The sequence below is a fragment of the Stigmatopora nigra genome, chromosome 20 (assembly GCF_051989575.1).
Source record: "Stigmatopora nigra isolate UIUO_SnigA chromosome 20, RoL_Snig_1.1, whole genome shotgun sequence".
Taxonomy (NCBI): Eukaryota; Metazoa; Chordata; class Actinopteri; order Syngnathiformes; family Syngnathidae; genus Stigmatopora; species Stigmatopora nigra.
In genome coordinates this window covers 2,717,684-2,728,709 of record NC_135527.1, presented here as the reverse complement: position 1 = coordinate 2,728,709, position 11,026 = coordinate 2,717,684, and the positions used below count along the sequence as shown (strand labels likewise).

Genomic DNA, 11,026 nt, shown 5'->3' with positions numbered 1-11,026 from the left:
TTATGTGTGCATTTGTGAATGCCTATTGTTGAACCTATCACTTGCCATAAAGAAATACTCTTTTTTATGATAAATCTAAAACAGATGGAAGTTCAAGGTGCCCCTTTTTGACAAAATCATGGTAAAATATCAGTTTTAGTGAAAATGTAAAAAACATGCTCATCTCTCATCTTGTCTTCCTCTTATCCTAAGTCGAGTCGTGGGTACAGCAGCTTCAGCACGGAAACCCAGACTTCCCTTTCCCCAGCAACTTCATACTGTTTCATTTCATTCTCATTTCTGATACTTTCCTCTCTTTATTAAAAAAGGCAATACCAGTTTAAAATAAACGGAAATACTAGTTTAAAAAGTAAAAATGTATTAAAATTTGACAAAAAATATATTTATTTTTGCCAGATCTGTTAGACAGGAAATACTCTAAATCAGTGGCCAGCCAATCGCAAGCTTTATGGAACTACCGGCAAACAACGCACGGCAGATTTACCTTCCTGAAGGGTAATGTCCGATGGTCTCTCATTCTCAAAAGTTGCCATTGATTACTTTGGTCCCTTTCAAGCAAAAAGGGGAAGAGGCCGATTAAACAAATGCTCTAATTGGAATCATTTACTAGTAAGCCATGAGACAATTTGCAGTCCATTTTGGTTCTTTTTGTTTAGAAGACTAGATGAGTAATTTGCTCTGTAAAATAACGGGGGCAGGCATTACCTGATTTTGTGTAACAAAAATGAAAAAAAGACAGTGGACTACACTTTTGTGCTACTTCTTTGCAAATATTGACATTTTATACAAATCTTATACAAGCGCGTCTCCGGTTCAAAATGACAAGAAAGCTTTTATCACTATTGCCTGAGTTATTTGTTTTTGCAGAGCCTTGATTTCAATACATACAGCTTTTCCAACTGAAAGTCAACATTGATTTACTATGTAACAATCTGTAAGACTCGCTGTTGAGTCAATTAAATCAAGTGATTAAAGGCAGATTTCTTACCCTTAGTTCTTAATGTAATCAATATTTAATGAATACTCAACATGTACTCACATGGATCACATGGATTTGTAGTAATCTACTGTGAACATTTAACTTCAAGGGCTATTATATTCATATCTACTGTGTATGTCTTCCTATTTTGTTCAAAACTGTCAACCAAATTCACCTCGCATGCAATTCTACGGGTCAAGATTAAAATAAAATGTTATAATAACATCTATGTGAATTTTGTAATAAGATTTTGTTATAAAATGAAAATAAGTAGAAAAACACTAGACGGCGTCCATGGTTTGATCCCAAACCGGGATTGGGTAGAAGCAAATGCAAATGAAGTAACCACTGAGCTAACCCAATGCAACAGTGCAGGGTAAAAAATGACTATTTATATAATCTGATTATATGAATACCTGTTAACTTGTACGTTTTATACATATTTTATACGTGTTTTTACCATTTCAAATCATGTAAGCCGTACACCGACTTTTGTACGGGAAAAAAAATATTTTAAAAAATCGCCATATTTATTAAAACCGATTTCAACAAGACTATTATCACTAAAATCGAGATAGTCTCGTAGGCTGGTAGCCAACGACGCTACTGTCTTAGATTGTTACTATTGTCACGGTATAACAGCAAAAATTATCCTCAATCGTATGTATTTTTTTAGCGGTGTGTACGGCAATATCGATAAAGGATGACATGCGCATGCGTAGATATACATAGAGTAAATATCGTGGAAACAAGCATGGAGGAGCCACCTAGTAAGAAACGAAGAACTCAAGGATCGGGTCGACACCAAAAAAAGTTGGCTGATCCCCCCCCCTATTTCCGCCTGTGTTTTAAAGGTATGTTGTTTTGTTGTAGAGACCGATTGAATGTGGGGTTTGCAAGAGACAATAGTTAGCATGTGAGAAAGAACATAATGTTTAGTAATGTTTGTTTACTTTTTATGTGTGTGCGTGAATGTGCGAGTCTCGGGTGGAGGACATGTATAGCCTTTAGCAAGCTACCTTCGGCTGCCATTATAGTCTTAGCATGATAGTGTGCAGTATATGACGGTCATAGCAAAGGAAGCTATGCTATTGAGATTTCACGAGCCTCGAGTAGAGCACATGTAATAGCATTAGGAACGTACCCTCGGCCGCCATTAGCGTTAGCATTGTGATGTGTATGTGTGTATGACGGTCGTAGCAAATGAATCTAATCTATGTTATTGAGATTCCTTTGTTTCAGGACTTTACAAATTCCGAGCAAGAACAAATCCTAAAGCATTGTCCGACACAATGGTTGTCTCTACAAAAAGTGGTTGAAAGAACTTTGTCTCAGTACGAAGCACTCAAAAGCTACTTCTCTAGCCATGCGGATGTTGAAAGGGCAGGTAAAGTGAAAATCATCCATGATCGACTTCAAGACCCTGTTACTCTCCTCACACTCCACTTCCTCAGCTTCATACTGCCTCAAATAAATCAATTCAATATTGTGTTCCAAACAGAGGCCTGTATGATTGGAGATTTACTACCAGAAATGGAAAGACTCTTAAAGAAACTCTTGGTGAAATATGTGAAAATGGAACTTGTCAAATCTGCTGATAGCCTGCTGGCAGTTGATTATACAAACATGCATGCAGCATGAAGATAGCAGGCTTGCTGTTGGCTTGGGCACCAGGTCCCTCTTCCAAGACACCAATGAGGAGGATGAAATCAGGCATAGCATCACACTAGCCATGCAAGCAACCTTTTATTTTCTCTGTTCGCTCCTTCTATGAGGCTGTTGTAACTAAAATGAAACAAAAATTTCCATTTGAGAATACAACACTGAGTGACTTGGTGGTGTTCGACCCAAGAAAGAGAGAGATGTTGGATTACACAAGTATTGTTAAGCTTGCAAACAGGTTTACACCGGACTTTGATCAGGAACATTTAAAAGATGAATGGGAAGACTATCAACTAATACCTGATGTTCTTCTCCCTCAGAAAAGTCAGAAGGACAACCAAATCGTCCAGAGACATTTTGCCCTCATGTGTTCAAAATGAAAGCTGATGAGAAAGATGTATCGAATTTTACTCCACCTTCCTCACAGTAATGCTGATAGCGAGCGGGTTTTCAGCCATGTGAGGAAAATTCATACAGAGTACAGAAAGACAATGGGAACAGACACTCTTACTTCTTTATTACAGATGAAATTGAACTGTGACAACTGTTGCTCACAAGTGAGACACAAATTAGAGCAGATAAAGTCTGCCAAATCATGCACAATGGCTTACAAAAGGAAGCACTGAAGGCACAGTTTGTTGCATTGTAAACTTTTTAAATTGAATAAAAGACTTTGTATGCAAATTACCTTTGTTATTTCTATTACACTGTCTGGTTACCGCGAGTAAACATGCGTCGTACGGTGTTTGTAAGGTTTTTGGGGGGGTTTTAAGGGGAATCATAATCATTTAAAAGGGAAGTTATCGGCAGAGGTTGACAGGTATGCTAAATTGAAAAGCTACATTTTGATAAAAGGTTGGGTAATTTCAAGGACATTTGCTTTAAATGTTACATTGTGTTTGATCTTATTTCTAGTAACAAATAACACATTTCAATATTTAAATCTAGTGGTTTTTAAGGTTAATTCACAATTTGGTGATGCACAATCCCCCACACAAATTTGTTGAAGGTAGTGTGGCCGAGCGGTCCAAGGCGCTGGATTAAGGTTCTAGTCTCTCAGGAGGCGTGGGTTCAAATCCCACCACTGCCAGCAAATGTTTTTTTATTTTTTAGGATGGAAACTATAGAGAAGTATTTCTTACTATCTTGTGTATTCTTTCATTGCCTTTAAATAAGGTGCATCTGTATGTGTCTTGAAATCAAACTTATACCTTCTTGGGTCAAATTGAGAGAATAAAATAATTTGCAATGGCAGTCACTCCGTGGCCGGTAATCGATCAAATAGTCCCGGAGGCTATTTAGCCAGTGACCGGCCAAATAGCCAATATGGCCCCATATGGCTATTAAGCCGATGTGACAGTATATATTATTTAATTCTATAGTAAACCCTAACCCTCCTCTCATATTTTCACAACTTGTATCAAATAACAGTCCACTATCTCAGCATTATATTAATATTGTGATAGGTTCATTAATAATTACCCTTCTTTGTAATTATCAATAACTGCAGGCAGACATCTTATTCAATTATTGACATTTAATTAAATAGATTGGATCACGGATAAGAACCTTAAGGGTAGGTACATCAAGCAACAAGGATTTCCCCTTCACTCCGAATCATCTCCTCGAATAGACATTTTCGTACGACTCTTATTGCCATGAATCAAAACAATTTACAAGGTTGTTGATTATTTCATAATGCATAAGCAAAAACAACACCTGTAACTATAATATCAATCAAGGTATTCTACCAATAACAAAACAGGACACTAAAACCAACAACATTTGGATTAAAAACAATCACGCCTTCATTTGACCTAACAATCATATAACAATTACATAAAGAAAGACCAAAGTGCGTCACGAGGTATGGCCACTATGGTGGAAATGGCAGAAACAAGATCTTTGTTATAGGCCAGTGACCCTGGCTCCGTTGCAAAATAGATAAAATCGATCTCGAAGCCACAGATTGGGTGAGTTGCTGTATAAAAAATCCTTGGATAAGAAGTCCACGTGAGAGAGGACTTGACGATTGTATATGACCTCGAGCACTTTAGGAATAATAAGAAGAATGATTTAACAAATAAATGAATTACTACTCATATATGTATCATAGTAATACAGAATAAACCCAACATATTGCTCTGATTTGTCTTTGAGTCATCAAAACACAGGGATATGACTTTAATGTAGACTAAAGGGAAGGGCAATCCATTGTGAGGATTGAAATTTGGTAATATTTCTTCCATTTCTAAAGCAATACTCACAATAATTGGCAGCTATTGCCTGCCAACTTTACTTACTTACTTTAATACACACATTAATGCGTTAATGGTCTTTTTATCTGTTTATGTTTCATATGTACTGTTAACGGATGCAGTTTTCTAATAAGTATCGTTCGTATCTTGTGCTGACCCGACCCATCTGTCAGATTTTTAAAGTCAATATGGCCCCTGGGCCGAAAAGTTTGCGCATCCCTGCACAAGACAGACGAGCCAGGGGTGCTCACACAATGACACTTTTTTCCTTAAGTGGGTAATGTCCCATATGACCCCGTCATAGATCATAATTCGACAAAACCAGGGCTCGTCCAGGAGTTGGTCCTGGGAAACCTGGCACCACTAAACCATCGAGCCAGGGGTGCCCATTGCCTCACACTTTTTTTCTCAAGTGGCCAAAAATAGGTCTCATCCACGAGTTGGACCTGGGACCTCTCACAGACTCAAACCCTAAGCAAGAATCATAACACTGGACCAATGAACCAGATTTCCTCATAGAATGAAACTTTTTTCCTCAGGCTTATTACAGCCTCTATGACCCTTACTTAGATCACCATTTGACAAATCAAGGGCTAGACCAGAAGTCGAACCCAGGGACCTCTCACACCCTAAGCAAGAACCGTATCACTAGACCAACGAGCCAGGAGTGCCCTACGAGTGACACTTTTTTTCTTGCATGGCTGATCTCCCATCTCACCCCATCATAGATCACAATTCGACAAAGCAAGGGCTAGGCGAGAATCATACCACTAGACCAACAAACCAGATGTGCCCATAAAGTGAAACTTTTTTGTCTGGGGAAGTATGTGACATATCAACTCCCATAAAAGATCACAATTCGACAAAGGTAGGGCTCGTCCGGGAGTTGGACCCGGGACCTCTCGCACCCAAAGCGAGAATCATACCACTAGACCAACGAGCCAGGGGCGCCCATAAAGTGAAACTTTTTTGTCAGGGGAAGTATGTGACATATCAACCTCCATAAAAGATCACAATTGAACAAACGTAGGGCTCGTCCGGGAGTTGGACCCGGGACCTCTCGCACCCAAAGCGAGAATCATACCACTAGACATACGAGCCAGAGGCACCCATAAAGTGAAACTTTTTTGTCAGGGGAAGTATGTGACATATCAACCCCCATAAAAGATCACAATTCGACAAACGTAGGGCTCGTCCGGGAGTTGGACCCGGGACCTCTCGCACCCAAAGCGAGAATCATACCACTAGACCAACGAGCCAAAGGTGCCCATATAGTGACACTTTTTTTCTTGGATGGCTTATCAGGTGAAGTATGTGACATATCAACCCCTATCATAGATCACAATTCGACAAAGCAAGTGCTCGTCTGGGAGTTGGATCTGGGATCTCTTGCGACCATAGCGAGAATCATACCAATAGACCAACTTTTTTCTCAGGTGGCAAATGTGCCATATCACCCCCATAATAGATCACAATTTGTAACCCTGTGGAACAGGATTTTATTTGGCCGTACTAGTATAAAGTGTAATTGCGCATCCACAACAGTAGCTGGCAGTGGCGCTCTCATTGTTACTTCTGTCATGTTTGTGAGAGTGCAACATTTCACATGTTGTACCTATAACACTTTTATAAAATGATTTTATTTATAGTCACGGTGGGAAGTGGGGGGGGGGGGCGAATAGTTTTCTTCTAGCTAGGGGGGGCCTAACATAAAATAATTGAGAAGCACTGTACTAGACCAATGAGCCAGAGGTGCCTATTAGGTTACACTTCTTTTCTTGGATGGCTGATATCCCATCTCACCCCATCATAGATCTCAATTCGACAAAGCAAGGTGATAGGTTCATTAATAATTACACTTTTCTATAATTATCAATCACTTCAGGCAGATATATTATTCAATTATTATTATAATAATATTATTATAATTTGCATCTTTGGTCAGAAAACCTTATAAGGGTAGATACATGGAGACTTCAAGACTTCCTCCCGATCTCCAAAGTATCTCCTCGAACAGTGATTTCTCGTACGGCTTTAAAGCCATAAATCAAAACAATTACAAGGGTTCTGATTAATCCAACTGCATAAGCAAAAACAACATCTGTAACTATAATAACAATTAAGGTTTCTAACAATAATAGAAAGAGGAAACCATTTGAATTAAAACAATCGCGCCTTCATTTGGCATAACAATTACACAAAGAAGCGCGAAGGGCATCACGATGTAGGAACACTATGCGAGTATTCCTGGAAGTGATTGATATCCATCTGCTAGTATCAAGAGTCCTTGACGACTCTTGATACTAGCTGCAAACCCAGATCAATAGTCCTCGGATGTCAGATAAACAGTCCGTGTGAGAGGACTGTGATTGGGTACAACCCCGAGTTCTCTTCGGACAATTGGAAGAATGCTTTAATGCTTTAAAAAAATTTAACTACACACATATATCATAGTATTACAGAATAAACCCAACCTACCGCCGTTTTTTATGATATGTATGTTACTAATTGTTTTATAGTAATCACAAAAGGAAATGTAAGGTGAGTGCAATTTTACCCACCTATTCCTTATTCGCATGGCTGGTCTGAAAAAGAAAACAATAATTTTCGCCCAATTCATCTTCGGAATTCCCGTACTCCTGGACTTCACTGCTCACCCCGGTACATTTCATAAACAGAGAATATAATTTGTGTAATTTAGAATTTGTAGGGGCAATTGCAATAGTTATAAGGCGGCTTAGCAAGGAGCACGAGGAGTGGTGAGGGACCCATCGGGTGACGTGTTGTTCGGTATGAAGGTGCAACATTGTTCTCCAAACATTTTGCACACACGCCCCCTTGCTACACAAGGATCATATCCACCGCTATGCGATCCTGGAACGCCATCAGACTGGTAGCTGCCAGTTGCTCCTTTATGGCCACAAATCCCTGTCCAGTATAATTTCCAGTTTTTGGACATTGTACTGCAGGTAATTTATTCTATCTACATTTTTGTTTGGCGACTCCCATCCTACTGTGATCTGATTAGCCATCTTATACTCATCTGGTATGCCCCGGGGGATGCCAATCGCATCAATGTATGTTGGATCTCCTTCCCTTCATGCCGCTCGACAATGTCCACTGAACAATTTCTGAGCAGCCAATTGTATTTCCTCCACTGTAGATGGAAAAGCAGACACTGGTAAGAGCAGTGAGACCAAAGCACTTAGTCCTGCCACGTTTAGACAAGAGTCGTATAATTTATCTCCACCACACCACCACCATAGGTCAGAACGTGGTATCAGGGGTGCAGTTTGTTTTAGAACGCCGACACACCACGTCTCATTTATCGCCCCCAGCTTCAGACTATGCACTGTGAGGGTTAAGCAGGTGAAATGATTCAACTGTGGAAAAAGTGACTTCTCATTTACTGCGTAACAGGATAGACACTGTTTCAATATTTTTCTGTACAAGTAGGACACGTTTTTCATTTGTAAAAACACTTTCCCCAAAGAATGGTGATTGAGCGAGTTGTTATATCAGATCGTATTTCCTTCTCAGGTAGTTTGTTTTAGCCCTTTGTAAGATGGTTTAGTCTCAATTGAAACCCTTTCACCTTTCGCATATGGAGACGTTAAACCCAATATAAAAGAGTTCCCTATAGTTTCATGGTATTGCTTGCTGAAAAATAATCTTTCCAATCAATATTGAGGTGTTTCATGCATCTTATTAAGTCAGAAATCTTATCTTACCCGTCCTCTCAATGTTTCAACTGAGAACACCCTTTTACAAAAGTAGCCCCACATAGTGCTGGCGCCTGTTCTTTACACACCATTATCATCACCCAATTATACCCCGTTTGGGAAATCCCTGTTTCAGAAATAAATTTCACAAGTTAATATGTCAGTCCAAGGTTTCCAATCTTGACCAATTTCTGCAACAATGTGTGAAGTCGCTTAAAACTGTAGTCTTAATAATATGTGCAGTTCTAAAGAACATCCTGTCTATAACCTGTCTTAATATTATGCTTTTCCATTATGTCTATAATCTCTTCTCAACATGTCTCAGTGTTCAATTGTTGTACTTTTCCATGATTACTATAATCTCAACTACTATACTTTTCCATGACATCATGCTGAAACTTAATAATAGCAACATTCACCTTGGGAAGATAAGAGAGTTCCTCGGAGCCGAGCGCAAGTTATCATCTCACGCCTCTGACCTCTCCCAGCAACCGGTCGCTTTAAAATGTAGCACAGTGTCAAGCCTGTCTGTAACTTCAGACCCAACAAGATCAGAAGGTATTGGCAATGGTGGAATTTGAACCGACGCCTCCTAAGAGACTGGGGCCTTAATCCAGCGCCTTAGACCGCTCGGCCACACTACCTTAGAGGAGTCAGTGGACGTTTTCCACAAACTTATAGCAATCTATCCCAGATCCCTGAGTGTGCAGTGGGACACCCGGCTGACTGGCTTACTGGTGTTGTCTGCATTTTGCTTGAAGCCTGGGGGGTTAGACTCCACCAACCCCCGCAACACTTGTTAGGATGTGTAGTATGGAATATGAATGAATGAAATTTACATTACATTAGCGTGCCCAACTCCAGCCCTCGAGGGCCACTATCAAATTTGTTTTCTATGTCTCCCTCCATCAACATGCCTGAATCAAATGATTGAGATCGTTATCAAGCTTCTGGACAGCTGCCTGATGAGTTGGCCATTTGGTTCAGGTGTGGTAGAGGAGGGAGACATGAAAAAGAGACCGCAAAGGGGCCCTCGAGGACCGGAGTTGGAGTTAAATTACTGTCATTTTGGTGTCATGAGACACACTAATGCTAATCCTCAAGAAGATTGCCAATTTTTAATGTTACATTTATATTAGGTTAATACATTTTTCTAACCTATTAGAAAATATACGTGACAATATTAAATTTGACAGTGATAGGGAATTTCACATTGAAAATGTATCTTTTTTTCCAAATCATACAAAGCAATTAAGTAACACACTATTTTGAAGCATTACCCCAAAAATTTGGCGTCAGAGATTTAGCAGCAAAAATCAAGAATCATTTAACAAAGTCAATTGCTCATATGTAGAGCAATAAATATAAGCCCATTTCCAATTTCAAAATGTTAATATTGAATTTCAATCCAGATTGACTGCAATCCATCTGGTCAAATTGGATTGGATGTCTGTCGTCGTCAATGGGAGTGAAATAGGATCACTTGTTCTGGCAAATAATGAGTTAAGATAGCAAGTCACAAGCATGTCCATAAAGGTCAGGCTAAACGGATCTGACACATTTGTAGGTTTAAAAAAAAATGAAATAGTGTCAAAGTGTGATACATAGTGGGGTGATATGGGACATTAGCCATCTGAGATATCTGGCTCGTTGGTGTAGTGGTATGATTCTCGCTCTGGGTCTGAGAGGTCCTGGGTCCAATTCCCGCATGAGCACTGGTTTTATTGAATTATGATACATGATGGGGTGATATGGGACATTAGCCATCTAAGAAATACCTCAATAAACTCGAACATTGGAAGACACACTGAGGCAGATAGAATGGAAGTTAAGGCCGCGTATGCAGAGGCAGGGATGCAACAATTCAGAGGCCGGAGAGTGTAACTACTCTCCAGGCTCCCCTTTCCCGCCGAAAAGCTGCTTCAACTGTGTTTTTAATAGATATAAGACAAGTCAGAAAAATGGGAGGCGTTAATACAAATGAAGGAGGTGGAGTACAAAAGGTGTTGGGCACATTTTAACCAATAGGTGTAAATTAAATTCTATTCTAGTAACTTTTAATACATCAGAGTGCAAAAGGGTGCAAGGTTAGATATAAGAATACAATTTATATTTCACATTAGCCACCTAAGGAAAAAAGTGTCACCGTATGGGCACCCCTGGCACGACTTTGACATTGACTTTAGAAATTTGACAGATAGGCCGGGTCAGCACAAGATACGATACATATAAAAAACTGCATCCGTTAACAGTACATGTGAAACATAAACAGAAAAAAGGACTAAAGTATTAACATCACACATTATTAAGGTAAAAAGTATAAAGTACAAAGTAAAGTAAAAAGGAATGTAATATGAAATAGTCAAATGTAATTTAAAGAAAGATAGAGGGGCTGTAAAACGCGA

The 11,026-nt window shown here is 39.4% G+C and overlaps 3 non-coding genes across 3 annotated transcripts; 1 reads left to right on the top strand and 2 right to left on the bottom strand.

Moving 5' to 3' along the window:
• The first annotated feature begins 3,649 nt into the window (after positions 1 to 3,649).
• Positions 3,650 to 3,731, top strand: trnal-aag (transfer RNA leucine (anticodon AAG)). The gene has a single exon. It is a non-coding gene; the product is annotated as a tRNA-Leu (tRNA).
• Positions 3,732 to 5,770: 2,039 nt separating this feature from the next.
• Positions 5,771 to 5,842, bottom strand: trnap-ugg (transfer RNA proline (anticodon UGG)). Its single transcript has one exon. It is a non-coding gene; the product is annotated as a tRNA-Pro (tRNA).
• A 244-nt stretch (positions 5,843 to 6,086) lies between these two features.
• trnap-ugg (transfer RNA proline (anticodon UGG)) lies at positions 6,087 to 6,158 on the bottom strand. The gene has a single exon. It is a non-coding gene; the product is annotated as a tRNA-Pro (tRNA).
• Positions 6,159 to 11,026: the final 4,868 nt, after the last annotated feature.